The sequence below is a fragment of the Bos grunniens genome, chromosome 13 (assembly GCF_055505025.1).
Source record: "Bos grunniens cultivar Pamir isolate PY7600 chromosome 13, Bosgru_T2T1.0, whole genome shotgun sequence".
Classification (NCBI taxonomy): domain Eukaryota; kingdom Metazoa; phylum Chordata; class Mammalia; order Artiodactyla; family Bovidae; genus Bos; species Bos grunniens.
This window is the reverse complement of record NC_141177.1, coordinates 82,927,258-82,940,358: the sequence shown is the minus strand read 5'-3', so window position 1 is coordinate 82,940,358 and position 13,101 is coordinate 82,927,258. Positions and strand designations below refer to the sequence as shown.

The 13,101-nt window shown below is 39.3% G+C and overlaps 1 protein-coding gene across 2 annotated transcripts in view; it reads left to right on the top strand.

Moving 5' to 3' along the window:
* The window catches only part of PLCB1 (phospholipase C beta 1), an 863,757-nt gene that overhangs the window by 499,492 nt on the left and 351,164 nt on the right, over nucleotides 1-13,101 (top strand). The gene's annotated exons all lie outside the window — the stretch shown is intronic.

The following is a 13,101-nucleotide window of genomic DNA, read 5'->3' as shown; positions in this document are numbered from 1 at the left end:
GCATATCAGGGGTTAATATTGTTGCTATATCCCTTTACCGTCCGCTTTTTTCTTAGCCTGGGTGAAGGAGCACTGCATATTGTGCACGCAGTCTGTTTTAAAATCTCCACTGTTCAAAAACCTTCTTATCTTCCTCAGGCTTAGGCAACACTTTGAGAGGCTTTGGGGGCAAAGTGGGGAACTCTTGGGCCCTGGAAGGCGCAAACGGAGGCGGCAGCAATGGCCTTAAATCAGAAAGTGGTGGATAAGTTGTTTTTTTTTTTTTTTTTTTTTTTTTTTTTTTTTAAGGTTTGCGCAGAGGGGGTGGGGGGGAGGGGGAGCTCGCCAGGGCACCTGGTCACAGCGTCTCTTACAGTCTCTCTCTTCCTCTCTTCCTGCTTTTCTCACTTTTTTCTCCCCCTTCATTTTTCGCTACCCTTCTCTTTCCTTCGTTTCTTTCCCTTTACCCTCTTTCTCTCTTTTTCTTCCCTCCTCCCTCTCTTTCTCTCTGTATCTCTTTTTCTAACTTCCTTTCTTCCTTTCTCAATCTTGCTGCATTCCCTGATTCCTTCCTTCTCTGTTCCTCCTTTTCACTCTTTAGCTTTTTCTCTATCTTTAGATCTTTCTCTATTTTTTCTTTTTTTTTTTTTTTTACTTTTTTTTTTTTTTCTCTTTTTATTTATTTATTTATTTTTGCTTGGGTGAGGCCCCCCTGAGGGGGTTTTCTTCAAGGAGCAGGCTCTGTATATTGTGTATTTTTTTTTTTAAAAAAAGCTCCTTTGTTTAAAAGAAATCTTTTTTATCTTTTTCAGCTTTAGGCAATGCTCTGGGAGACTTTGGATGTAAACTGGGGAATTCTTAGGCCCTGGGAGGTGCAAGCGGAGGTGGAGTAGTCACCTTAAATCAGAAATTGTTGGATAAATTTTTAAAGGTTTGTGTAGAGGGGGAGGGGGCTCGCCAGGGCGCCCGGCCGCAGCGTCCTGTAAGCCCTCTCCTTCCTCCGAAGGTAGAGCACAGTCTCCCTCCTTTTCTTCGTCAATGGCAGAAAATATGATCTGCGCAGAAGGTGGAGACCCACTACCATCCACCGCTATAGCCTCTCCCATAGACTATCCCACAGCCTCATGACGAGGGTCCAGAACATTTTTAATCATATTTATAGGATAAGTTTTAGTTGTTTTTTACCTTCACCCAAGTATCTAAATTAACAGTAGCCTCTTTAACAGTTTCAAGATTACTTGTGTAAAGAGTTGCCATTCTTAGTTTCAGTGTTACCCATGTCAGAAAATTAAGTATAATAGAAGATAAAGCTTTTAGCTTTTAAAAGATCAGGCTCTTCTTTGGCCTTTTAACTTCAGAAACCGTTTTCTCTCTCTAAGTCTAACTCTTTTAACACTTTCAACACTTCCCACTCCTCTCGCCCTGTCTATCCTACAGGGGGGTCCGCGGCACCCTTGAGTGGGGTCCTAGCCGTCCCGAACCCTGGAAGAACAATAGGGCTGGTGACCCAGATTGTCCCGGGGGAGGAACAGTAGGCTGATGGCCCAAACTGTTCCGAGGGAGGAGCAGTAGGGCTGGTGACCCAAACTGCTCCGTGGGGGAACAAGAGGGCTGGTCACCCAGTTGTTCCGAGAACGGGGAGCAATAGGGCTGATGGCTCTGATTGCTTTGGGGAGCTTACCTTCGAAAGTCCCTGTTTCGGGCGCCACCTGCCGGGGACCAGCCCCGGCTGAACCAGGGTATTCGAAGGAGAGACGGCGTCGGCGAAGATCAGGAAACAATTGCTTAATTAAACGTTAATTAAGGATATAAAGAGTAATAGAATGAGGATAGCTCAGTAGGAAAATTCAGTGGAGAAAAGAGGCTGAGATAAGGATAGCTCAGTGAGGAAATTCAGTGTAGAAAAGAGGCTGAATAATTCAGCCAGAAGGTAAGAGAAAGAACGACATGGTGAGACCAAGTTTCGGTGAACAAGGCCCACACTTTATTTTTCAAAGTAGTTTTTATACCTTAAGTTATGCACAGAGGATAATGGGGGAAGGGGTAGAGTCAGGCAGCAAGCCAGGCTTTCTTCCTGCAAACTTAGCATATGCAAAAGTTAGGTGATTTGCATCATCTTCTGGCCCGGAGGCCTGTTAACATTTTAAGACCTTTTCTTCAGAAAACTTATTTTTCTCTAAAGGTGATTGGTCAGGAGCCACCCTCCAAAAGCATTAGATAAAGTTGCATTCCTACAGAGCAAAGGTGTGGTGGGCTATAACAAGAAAAAGAATTAACTCAAGGGTCCCAGGTTACAAACATTAAAGCTACTATTTACACCAATTATATTAATCAATACACTGCCAGGGACACAGCAGGTAAGGGATATGGAAACTTAGCAGCAAACATTGGCCCAACAAGTGAAAATCCCTTCACCAATACAATTTCTAATCAATCTTTTAACTACTCAAAAGAATCTGTGTTTAGACAGTTTAGGACATCTCCTGCCTCTCACAGTTGGGAGGCTCCGAACAATCACATGAGGCCGGAAAAACCTATTCAGGCAGGCTAGAGGATTTCCAAAGGAGTTTGTAGGTTAAACACTGTCACACCCAGGAATTATTAACTGGAGCTGTAAGCTAACTTTTTTCAGAGAGGTAGTGGGGGACAGCCCCCCGTAAAGTCAGAGGTGTAGGTGAAAGCACAAAGCAGAAAGTAGGCAAACTCTGGTTTTGGGGGTAGATTGCTCGAGAATTTCCAGGGAGACTCCTGAGGCTTGATCCCGCCTTTGCGTATGCCAAGCCTCCTTCCTCATGACCGTTGCCAGAGGCAGAGCTCGCTCCCCGCAAAGTAAGCCACAGGATGGTCTTCTTTTCACTATGTTCATTGAGGAATGACAATAAGAATAAACTCTCGTATCAGCAGGATAATTAGGGTTTTTCATTAGAAAGAGCTTAATGGTCAGTAGAGTTAAGCTGTCCAAAAGATGAATGTGTGGATTAATCAAGTTATGGGAAGACATGAGCAGAGTCCTGTCTAAGAGGCCAAGTGATGGGGAAATTGCCGTGGAGAGATGACCTGGGATTTGTCAAGGATGGTTTCAGGTAGAATGTTGAACACTATGGGTAGAAATTATTTGCCTATTCATGTATCTTTTAGTTAGAGAGCCTTCTGTGTATACTTTACCATCTTGTTGTGATGTGTGACTATATCTTCTAGCCTAAAGTAATGGAACTAGATTTACATTTTCTATTGTAAAATTTGGTATCTTTAACTTAGAACATAATATGATTGTGACTCATGTAAATAAGATTTGTATTGAGCAGTGGAATGATGTATAATTCTGGGACCCTCATTCTTAGTCTCGGAGAAGGCGATGGCACCCCACTCCAATACTCTTGCCTGGAAAATCCTATGGATGGAGGAGCCTGGAAGGCTGCAGTCCATGGGGTCGCAAAGAGTTGGACACGACTGAGCGACTTCACTTTCACTTTTCACTTTCCTGCATTGGAGAAGGAAATGGCAACCCACTCCAGTGTTCTTGCCTGGAGAATCCCAGGGATAGGGGAGCCTGATGGGCTGCCATCTATGGGGTCGCACAGAGTCAGACACGACTAAAGTGACTTAGCAGCAGCAGCAGCAGCATTCTTAGTCTGTACTTCTAAGACAGTTGGGACATAAGCAGTTTGAAAATATGTCTATTAGTTAGCTCAAGTTGGCACCAAGCCCACATAACAATGGAAACTAGAAATCTAATAGGTTTGACATTTCAGGTAGATGTCCAAGAACACTTTCTGTTCTGTCATGTTGAAATAACTACTAAGGCTTAATTCTGTCAATAAAAGTAAAGTGTTTTTTTTGTTTTTGTTTTTGTTTTTAACATTTTTCCTCTACTCATTACCTTTCATTTGTGTACATAAACTTGTTTTAGTGCCTCAATTTGCACAAAGATTAACTTTCATTAACAGATGCAATTAGAGACTGTAGTTTATAGAATAAACATGCTTTATATTGTAACCAAATTAACATCAAGTCATCAATTAAGAAATCCCTTAAAGAAAGTCAAGTCTACAGTTAATGGAATTTTTTGTATAAAATGAAGAACATTCACTACAGTCAACACACATGAGCTAATATGTCATCCCCCACACACATACTGCGTCACTTGAAATTATAGAGCTAAGTCAATTTGATATCCTTGCAGCAAGAAATTCTCCCTGGTATGAGATAAAACAAAGTCTTAGCATGCTTTCTGATTTCCTTTTAGCAGATTTTCCCCTGGGTGAAGAAAGATGGAGGGGAGGGAGATCTTTGCTCAGTTAGCTCTTAGCCTGTTTAACCACACTCCATCATAGCTAAATGAGGAAGGGCTGCCTGAGTGGGACACATAAATTAAACCCACATTCTACACACACCTTGAACCGTGTCCTTTTATAGCAGTGGTGCTCAACCATGGCTGCACGTTGGAATCACCTTGGGTGCCTTAAAAGCTTTAATGTCCAGCCCCACTCCAGGATCTTGATGTACTTGGGATGGAGTGAAATCCAGGGACTAGGAATCTGAAAAGTTATTCAGTGATCCAAATGTATGGTCGTGTTTGAGAACTTCTGCTTTATAGAAAGCAGTGCTTTATCTGTGGCCTGGTAAAGCAAGGGTGTATCTGAGAGTTTGGGAAAGGAAAGGTAATTGTTTCAATAAGAGCAAAAAAGCAGACTAAGTGTCCCTGCTCATTGAAATAGTTTTTGCTTTTGCTGCATATTTAAGCAAAGACCATGCCAAAGCAATCTCGTTTGCTCTGGCTGCATTAATTTGTATGAAGCCAACTCTCCCAACAGAATGGTATGCAGTCTTTTAGCCAAATTGTACACCAACTCCTCTGTGGACAGGAAATAGCTCTTCAAAGAAAAGGGTGGCATTTTTAATAAGCATAACATGGATTTAAATTAGGCAACATTGGGGGGATAATCTTAATATTAGAAATCCCTGAAATGAAGTAATTTCTAAAATATTTCTAATCTCAAATGACTAAGTTTGGGTGACACTCTATTTTTACTAACTAGAATAAATTCTAAATCAGGAAAAGTACAGCATGGAGATCTGGATTGTTAAAGTAAACATCCTCTCACCTTTATGAGAGACACATTTCTGGCCAATCTGTGGACCATGAATGACATTACCTCTCCACTTGCCTGAAACTGCACCTTCCTGGTGGCTTATAATGTAGACCTCTGAGGCTGACAGCCAAAAAAAAAAGGAGTGTACATAATATATTAAACCACAAGGTAGGAAGGCAGATAATTTGTAAATGATTTTCAGTTGTAACTGTCCTTCTGTGAATTGGAAAATAAGACTTGCATTCACTCAATGAATTGAAACTTTGCTTAAGAATTAGAAAGCAAGTACTTGATTTTCTTAAAATAGTATGGGGAGGGGTGGTACAACTTTATCAAAGAAAGAAGACAAATCGAGTTAAAAGATCTCATTTGAAGAATAACAAGTTTCCATCTGTAAGGGTTTGGACTTAGCTTGAGCAGAAGGAATAAAGGCTCTTTCACTTCCCTCCCCGCACTTTCAGTCTCCCATTGGGGTGTCTCATTGTCCAAACTCCAAGGAAAGCCACAGATTGAAGGCTGATGGCTATACGTCATTGAGGTCTCTCTCCTGGAGCCCATAGCAGGATGAGGAAGACTGGAAAGTAGGTCTGAATGAGCACACATATATACACAAATATACAGTGTATTTGCTCAACCAATACCCTTTCCCTCCTTTTTTTCAGTAATATTCACGGTGGCAATGTAATCAGCTGAAAGACTAGGTTTGGTTGTGTGACTAATTTATGATCAAATGATGTAGGCAAAAGCATAAGGTAGGACTTTAAAGTTTTTTCCAACAGGGTATGTCTACCAAGGTCAGGTTGTCCCCTTTATCCTCCCTGCCTTTGTTTTTCCTGATGCCCATAGGACAGAGGTAAAGGTTGAAGCTCCAACTGCCATTTTGGACCATGAAGCGACTTTGCAGTCAGAAGTCATTGCTAAGGATGGTAGAGCCGGAATTTACAAGGCATTTGTATGCCTACTGAATGAAGCCACCACATCAGCCTGGATCCCAACTCTGGGTTTGCTTCATAAGAAGGAAAATCAGTTCTTATATATTAAAAGAAAACAAAAACAAACTCAACAGTTCCAAAGTTTCACCTCATTTTTTGCTATCAACTACATAACTTAAATAAAGAATCAGCCTGCAAGGCAGGAGACGCCAGAGACATGCGTTCAATCCCTGGGTTAGGAAGATCCCCTGGAGAAGGTTACGGCAACCCATTCTAGTATTCTTGCCGGGAAAATCCCATGGACGGAGGAGCCTGGCAGGTTACGGTCCATGGGGTTGCAAAAGAGTCAGACACAATTGAAGTGACTTAGCACACACACACAGAATTTAGATATGACATAGATATTTTAAAATAATTCCTTTTTTAATTTTTATATTAGTTTTAAACCTCCAAATTGGTTCCAATTTTACACAGTATATTTGACAACCTTACAGTAGCCACTGTCTACTTGTGAGCTGTATTTCTTTGAGAAATGTACCTCAAACCAGCCTGTACCTCATTCATAGATGGAGACATCATTATATATAAAGAATGTTTGGACTCAGCAGGAGAAGGCAGGGGTGGGATGATTTGAGAGAATAGCATTGAAATATAAAATAGATGACCAGTGTGAGTTCCCTGCATGATGCAGGGCATCCAAAGCTGGTGCTCTGGGATGACCTAGAGGGATGGGGTAGGAAGGAGGGAGGTTCAGGACACATGTATACCTATGGCCCATTCATGTTGATGTATGGCAAAACCCATCACAATATTGTAAATTATCCTCCAATTACAATAAATAAGTTTAAAAATATATGCCAAGTGAATGGGTGAACCCACACTTACAGTGTTTTTTTAGTCTATGAATCAAGTGCATACTTCACCTAAAAGTTGCTTTTTACTAATAAACAGGACAACAGATATCCCAGCGCCTTCAAAGTCAAACAGGGCTGAGAAATAATGGAATAATGTGTGGTTTATCTTTGGAAATGTGAAACATAACGTTTCTCCAGAATCATGTGACTATGAGTGAGATGGTGATCATTATTTAAATATCACCAAAAAATATAACGTTTCCATTGGACACCTTTTAAGCAGTTGAAGTTCCCGTAGAATATATTTTAGCTTTGTTGTGCTTGCTTGATAATCATAGCATGAAATTTAATAAACAGGCATTATTGAGTTTCCTTGGACTATTCCCAGTGATGTAACATAAATTTAGTGCACAATTAGCTATGATATGTGACTATATAGTACTTAAGGGTGCTGGAGCCTGTTTTAGAGTTTCTGGATCTCAGGTACCTAGCTTGAGCTATCTTGAGAGTATAATTCACTTCTGATTTTTAAAAACCACACATTCAGGAAACATCACATCTATATAGAAGATCCTTTCTGTGATCCAGTCAGAATATGCTGATACTCCAGTTTTGATAGTATCAGTTGTACTTCGGGATTCCTCAGATTACTCTGCAACAGACAGTTTAGATTTGCCGGGAGAGCTGGAGCAGGAACAGCACTTGGGACTCTGGCTTTGCATCAGGTAACTTGATCAGACCACATCTAGTTTTTCACAATGAGGGTATTATTGGTATTTGGAGCCATTATGTGATATGGACCTAGGAATTTGCCTCATAAACATTGGAAGGGAGTAGACTTTTCAGCCAGCTAAGCTAATATAGGTTTCCAGGAAGCCTCTTGACTGATGTGTTCTGAATCTTGAGCTCCGATTAGGATGGACCAAACCGGGGATCAAGTATTTCAGTTACAAGATAAAGAGGACTGTTAAAGCAGTGGCTCTGGTGGAGGTCTGTGGTGATTTCATTCAGTCTCCCCCTCTCTCTTGAACCCTTTCACTCAATTATACTAACAGCTTTTAGCTTAAGTTATTCAGACATCCCAATCTTTACACCTCATTTTGGCCTTGTAGAAAGCCCGAGTCCTGAGCACATGATGTTCATAAGTGCAATATTCTACAACAATGTTAAGATCTGGATGGAACATCTCTCTAAATTATAACGGCAAAATCTTCCTTACAGGTTTCATACATTTTGAGTGAGTATTGTGATTCTATAAGCCTGTAACATCACTAGTATACATCAGAAACAATTTCATTATGCTTTGAAATAAGTTAATCAATAATCATTATTAGTAGGTGGTACATGCTCCTGTTCGCCTCAAAAGCAACAAGTGCTGAAATGCCCATTGAAGTTGTAAAAATTTCTTTAAAAATATTATTTAGAAGTTGTGGCTTAGCAATCAAAGACATGACTTTGAAGTAAATGACTTTAAAGGGAATTTAAGATCAGTTGAATTATGGATCTCATACTGAACTATCCAAAGAAGTTAGAAGTTCTAAAATGCAGTATTTGGAAAGGATACACATGTATAGCTGTGATATTGTCTTAGCAACAAACTATCTTTTGAAAGAAGAATTTCTTTTTATGTTATGAATCCTTAGAACAGTAGGTCATATATACCTGGATAATAGACTCTTCATAAAATCTGTAAAACACCATCTAAATTCCAGATGAACTTCAAATAGCACAAACCAAATATATTCTGGAAAAAAGTGCATTGTGGTTGTTGGAAAACTTTAAAATATGAAAAGTTCCCATTACTCTTGCTGTTTTACCTCTGAGAATTTCCTAGCCAAAGCTCTATTTGAACTGAAGTCAAAAACCAGTTATTATGTGGGCTTTTCTTACAGGATAAATTTAATGAAAGGGCCTAGTTATTGCAACAGATGCTGCCTTCCTTTCAAAAGATTTCCTTAAAGCATGACGATTGAAGCCTAGGGAGAAAGAAATTTGTACTTATCAAAAACTCTAAGAATTCCCCCAGAGGGGAAAAACAAACAAACAAACAAATCCCAAAGCTACAATATAACAAATAAATATTCCTTTTAGATTAAAAATCATAACAAATCATTAGCTATTTTTACTTCTTTTTCTTTAATGTGTTTTAAGAAATTTTAAATAGTGAATGTACATTGTACAAGTACTTCTGTTTATTTCTAAAGAAAAGTGAACTGCTTCATTTTGAATTTGAGGAGTTCTAATGTAGAGTAGGGAAGATTTTATATTCTCTGTAAGTATTAAGTTATTATACCATAATAAATCTCACCTGATGCGTGTCTTAAGTTGCATACCCTAGAGAGAGACAGACTGGGAGAAGGTTTTGAGCACAGAATTTATTTGGAAGGTGATGTCAATAAGCACCAATATAGGAGTGAGAAATGATGCAGGAAAGGGAAAGCAGCCAACATGATGTGAATCATCAAGAAACTGACAATATGGACAACTGGAACTCAGTCCCACTGGGGTGCTCTGAGCGAGAATGTAAAGACTTGGCCTCACTGTTTTCCACATGAAGGAGAGGAAGCTGGGGTAGTTATATGCTAACTCCTATCAGATTTTGAATGATGGATGCTTCTGCTTTGTGTAAGGGCACTTGAATCAAGCATTTCATGCTTGTCCCATTCTTGGATCAAGTGAACACCAGCAACAAATCTCTTAAGCAAAGAGCTTCTGCTGTTTTCTGGGAAAGTCATTTATCTGGGTACATGGGAGTGATGAGAACTCAGAAGATATCACTAGGATACTGATAGCATTGGCCGCAGTGAGTTTGAAAAGCTCACTATAAATTCCAACTATGAAGTGACAAATGTTTCCCAAAGGAATAAATATCAATGATAAAATATATATGAGAAATTATCCAAACATTAAGAATCAGAGAAAATGCAAATTAAAATATACAAGAAATCAAATATTAAATGCATTTAAATTTTTTTTAAAAAGTGAAATTGTGACAAAGTCCAATACAAGCAGAATGCTGATGGTATTAAATATTTAAATCATTTTTATGTAAGGTGTTAGAAAGTGTTCTAGTGTCATTCTTTTACAAGTGGTTGACCAGTTTTCCCAGCACCACTTGTTAAAGAGATTGTTTTTAAGCCATTGTATATTCTTGCCTCCTTTGTCAAAGATAAGGTGTCCATATGTGCGTGGATTTATCTCTGGGCTTTCTATTTTGTTCCATTGATCAATATTTCTGTCTTTGTGCCAGTACCATACTGTCTTGATAACTGTGGCTTTGTAATAGAGTCTGAAGTCAGGTAGGTTGATTCCTCCAGTTCCATGCTTCTTTCTCAAGATAGCTTTGGCTATTTGAGGTTTTTTGTATTTCCATACAAATTGTGAAATTATTTGTTCTAGCTCTGTGAAGAATACCGTTGGTAGCTTGATAGGGATTGCATTGAATCTATAAATTGCTTTGGGTAGTATACTCATTTTCACTATATTGATTCTTCCAATCCATGAACATGGTATATTTCTCCATCTATTAGTGTCCTCTTTGATTTCTTTCACCAGTGTTTTATAGTTTTCTATATATAGGTCTTTAGTTTCTTTAGGTAGATATATTCCTAGGTATTTTATTCTTTCCGTTGCAATGGTGAATGGAATTGTTTCCTTAATTTCTCTTTCAGTTTTCTCATTATTAGTGTATAGGAATGCAAGGGATTTCTGTGTGTTGATTTTATATCCTGCAACTTTACTATAATCATTGATTAGTTCTAGTAATTTTCTGGTGGAGTCTTTAGGGTTTTCTATGTAAAGGATCATGTCATCTGCAAACAGTGAGAGTTTTACTTCTTCTTTTCCAATTTGGATTCCTTTTATTTCTTTTTCTGCTCTGATTGCTGTGGCCAAAACTTCCAAAACTATGTTGAATAGTAATGGTGAAAGTGGGCTCTAAACGTAAGACCAGAAACTATAAAACTCCTAGAGGAGAACATAGGCAAAACACTCTCTGACATACATCACAGCAGGATCCTCTATGACCCACCTCCCAGAATATCAGAAATAAAAGCAAAAATAAATGGGACCTAATTAAACTCAAAAGCTTCTGCACAACAAAGGAAACTATTAGCAAGGTGAAAAGGCAGCCTTCAGAATGGGAGAAAATAATAGCAAATGAAGCAACGGGCAAACAACTAATCTCAAAAATATACAAGCAACTCCTACAGCTCAACTCCAGAAAAATAAATGACCCAATCAAAAAATGGGCCAAAGAACTAAATAGACATTTCTCCAAAGAAGACATACAGATGGCTAACAAACACATGAAAAGATGCTCAACATCACTCATTATCAGAGAAACGCAAATCAAAACCACTATGAGATACCATTTCACTCCAGTCAGAATGGCTGCGATCCAAAAGTCTACAAGCAATAAATGCTGGAGAGGGTGTGGAGAAAAGGGAACTCTCTTACACTGTTGGTGGGAATGCAAACTAGTACAGCCACTATGGAGAACAGTGTGGAGATTCCTTAAAAAACTGGAAATAGAACTGCCTTATGATCCAGCAATCCCACTGCTGGGCATACACACTGAGGAAACCAGAAGGGAAAGAGACACGTGTACCCCAATGTTCATCACAGCACTGTTTATAATAGCCAGGACATGGAAGCAACCTGGATGCCCATCAGCAGATGAATGGATAAGAAAGCCGTGGTACATATACACAATGGAGTATTACTCAGCCATTAAAAAGAATACATTTGAATCGGTTCTAATGAGATGGATAAAACTGGAACCTATTATACAGAGTGAAGTAAGCCAGAAAGAAAAACACCAATACAGTATACTAACACATATATATGGAATTTAGAAAGATGGTAACAATAACCCTGTGTATGAGACAGCAAAAGAGGCACCGATGTATAGATCAGTCTTATGGACTCTGTGGGAGAGGGAGAAGGTGGGGAGATTTGGGAGAATAGCATTGAAACATGTATAATATCATGTATGAAACGAGTCGCCAGTCCAGATTCGATGCACGGTACTGGATGCTTGGGGCTGGTGCACTGGGACGACCCAGAGGGAGGGGAGGGGAGGGAAGAGGAAGGAGGGTTCAGGATGGGGAATGCGGGTATACCTGTGGCGGATTCATTTCGATATTTGGCAAAACTAATACAATATTGTAAAGTTTAAAAATAAAATAAAATTTAAAAGAAAAGAAAAAAAATAAAAAATTTAAAAAAATAAATCATTTTTACGAGCAATTTGGCATTGTCTTTCAAAAGGAAAAACAATTTACATACATTATGACCTAATAATTAAATTTCTGAGTAAAAAGCATTAAGAAATTAAATTCAGTTCAGTCACTCAGTTGTGTCCGACTCTTTGTGACCCATGGACTGCAGCATGCCAGGCCTCCCTGTCTATCACCAACTCCCAGAGCTTACTCAAACCCATGTCCATTGAGTCAGAGATGCCATCCAACCATCTCATCCTCTGTCATTCCCTTTTCCTCCCACCTTCAATCTTTCCCAGCATCAAAGTCTTTTCCAATGAGTCAACTCTTCACATCAGGTAGCCAAAGTATTGGAGTTTCAGCTTTAGCATCAGTCCTTCCAATGAGTATTCAGGACTGATTTCCTTTAGGAGTGACTAGTTGGATCTCCTTGCTGTCCAAGGGACTCTCAAGAGTCTTCTCCAACACCACAGTTCAAACACATCAATTCTTCAGCACTCAGCTTTCTTTATAGTTCAACTCTCACATCCATACATGGCCACTGGAAAAACCATAGCCTTGACTAGACGGACCTTTGTTGGCAAAGTAATGTCTCTGCTTTTCAATATGCTGTCTAGGTTGGTCATAGCTTTTCTTCCAAGGAGCAAGCATCTTTTAATTTCATGGCTGCAGTCACCATCTGCAGTGATTTCAAAGCCCCAAAAAAGTAGTCTCTCACTGTTTCCATTGTTTTCCCATCTATTTGCTATGAAGTGATGGGACCAGATGGTGTGATCTTAGTTTTCTGAATGTTGAGTTTTAGGCCAACTTTTTCACTTTCCTCTTTCACTTTCATCAAGAGGCTCTTTTGTTCCTCTTTGCTTTCTGCCATAAGGGTGCTGTCATCTGCATATCTGAGGTTATTGATATTACTCTCAGCAATCTTGATTTCAGCTTGTGCTTCATCCAGCCCAGTATTTCACATGATGTACTCTGCATAGACGTTAAATAAGCAGGGTGACAATATACAGCCTTGACATAC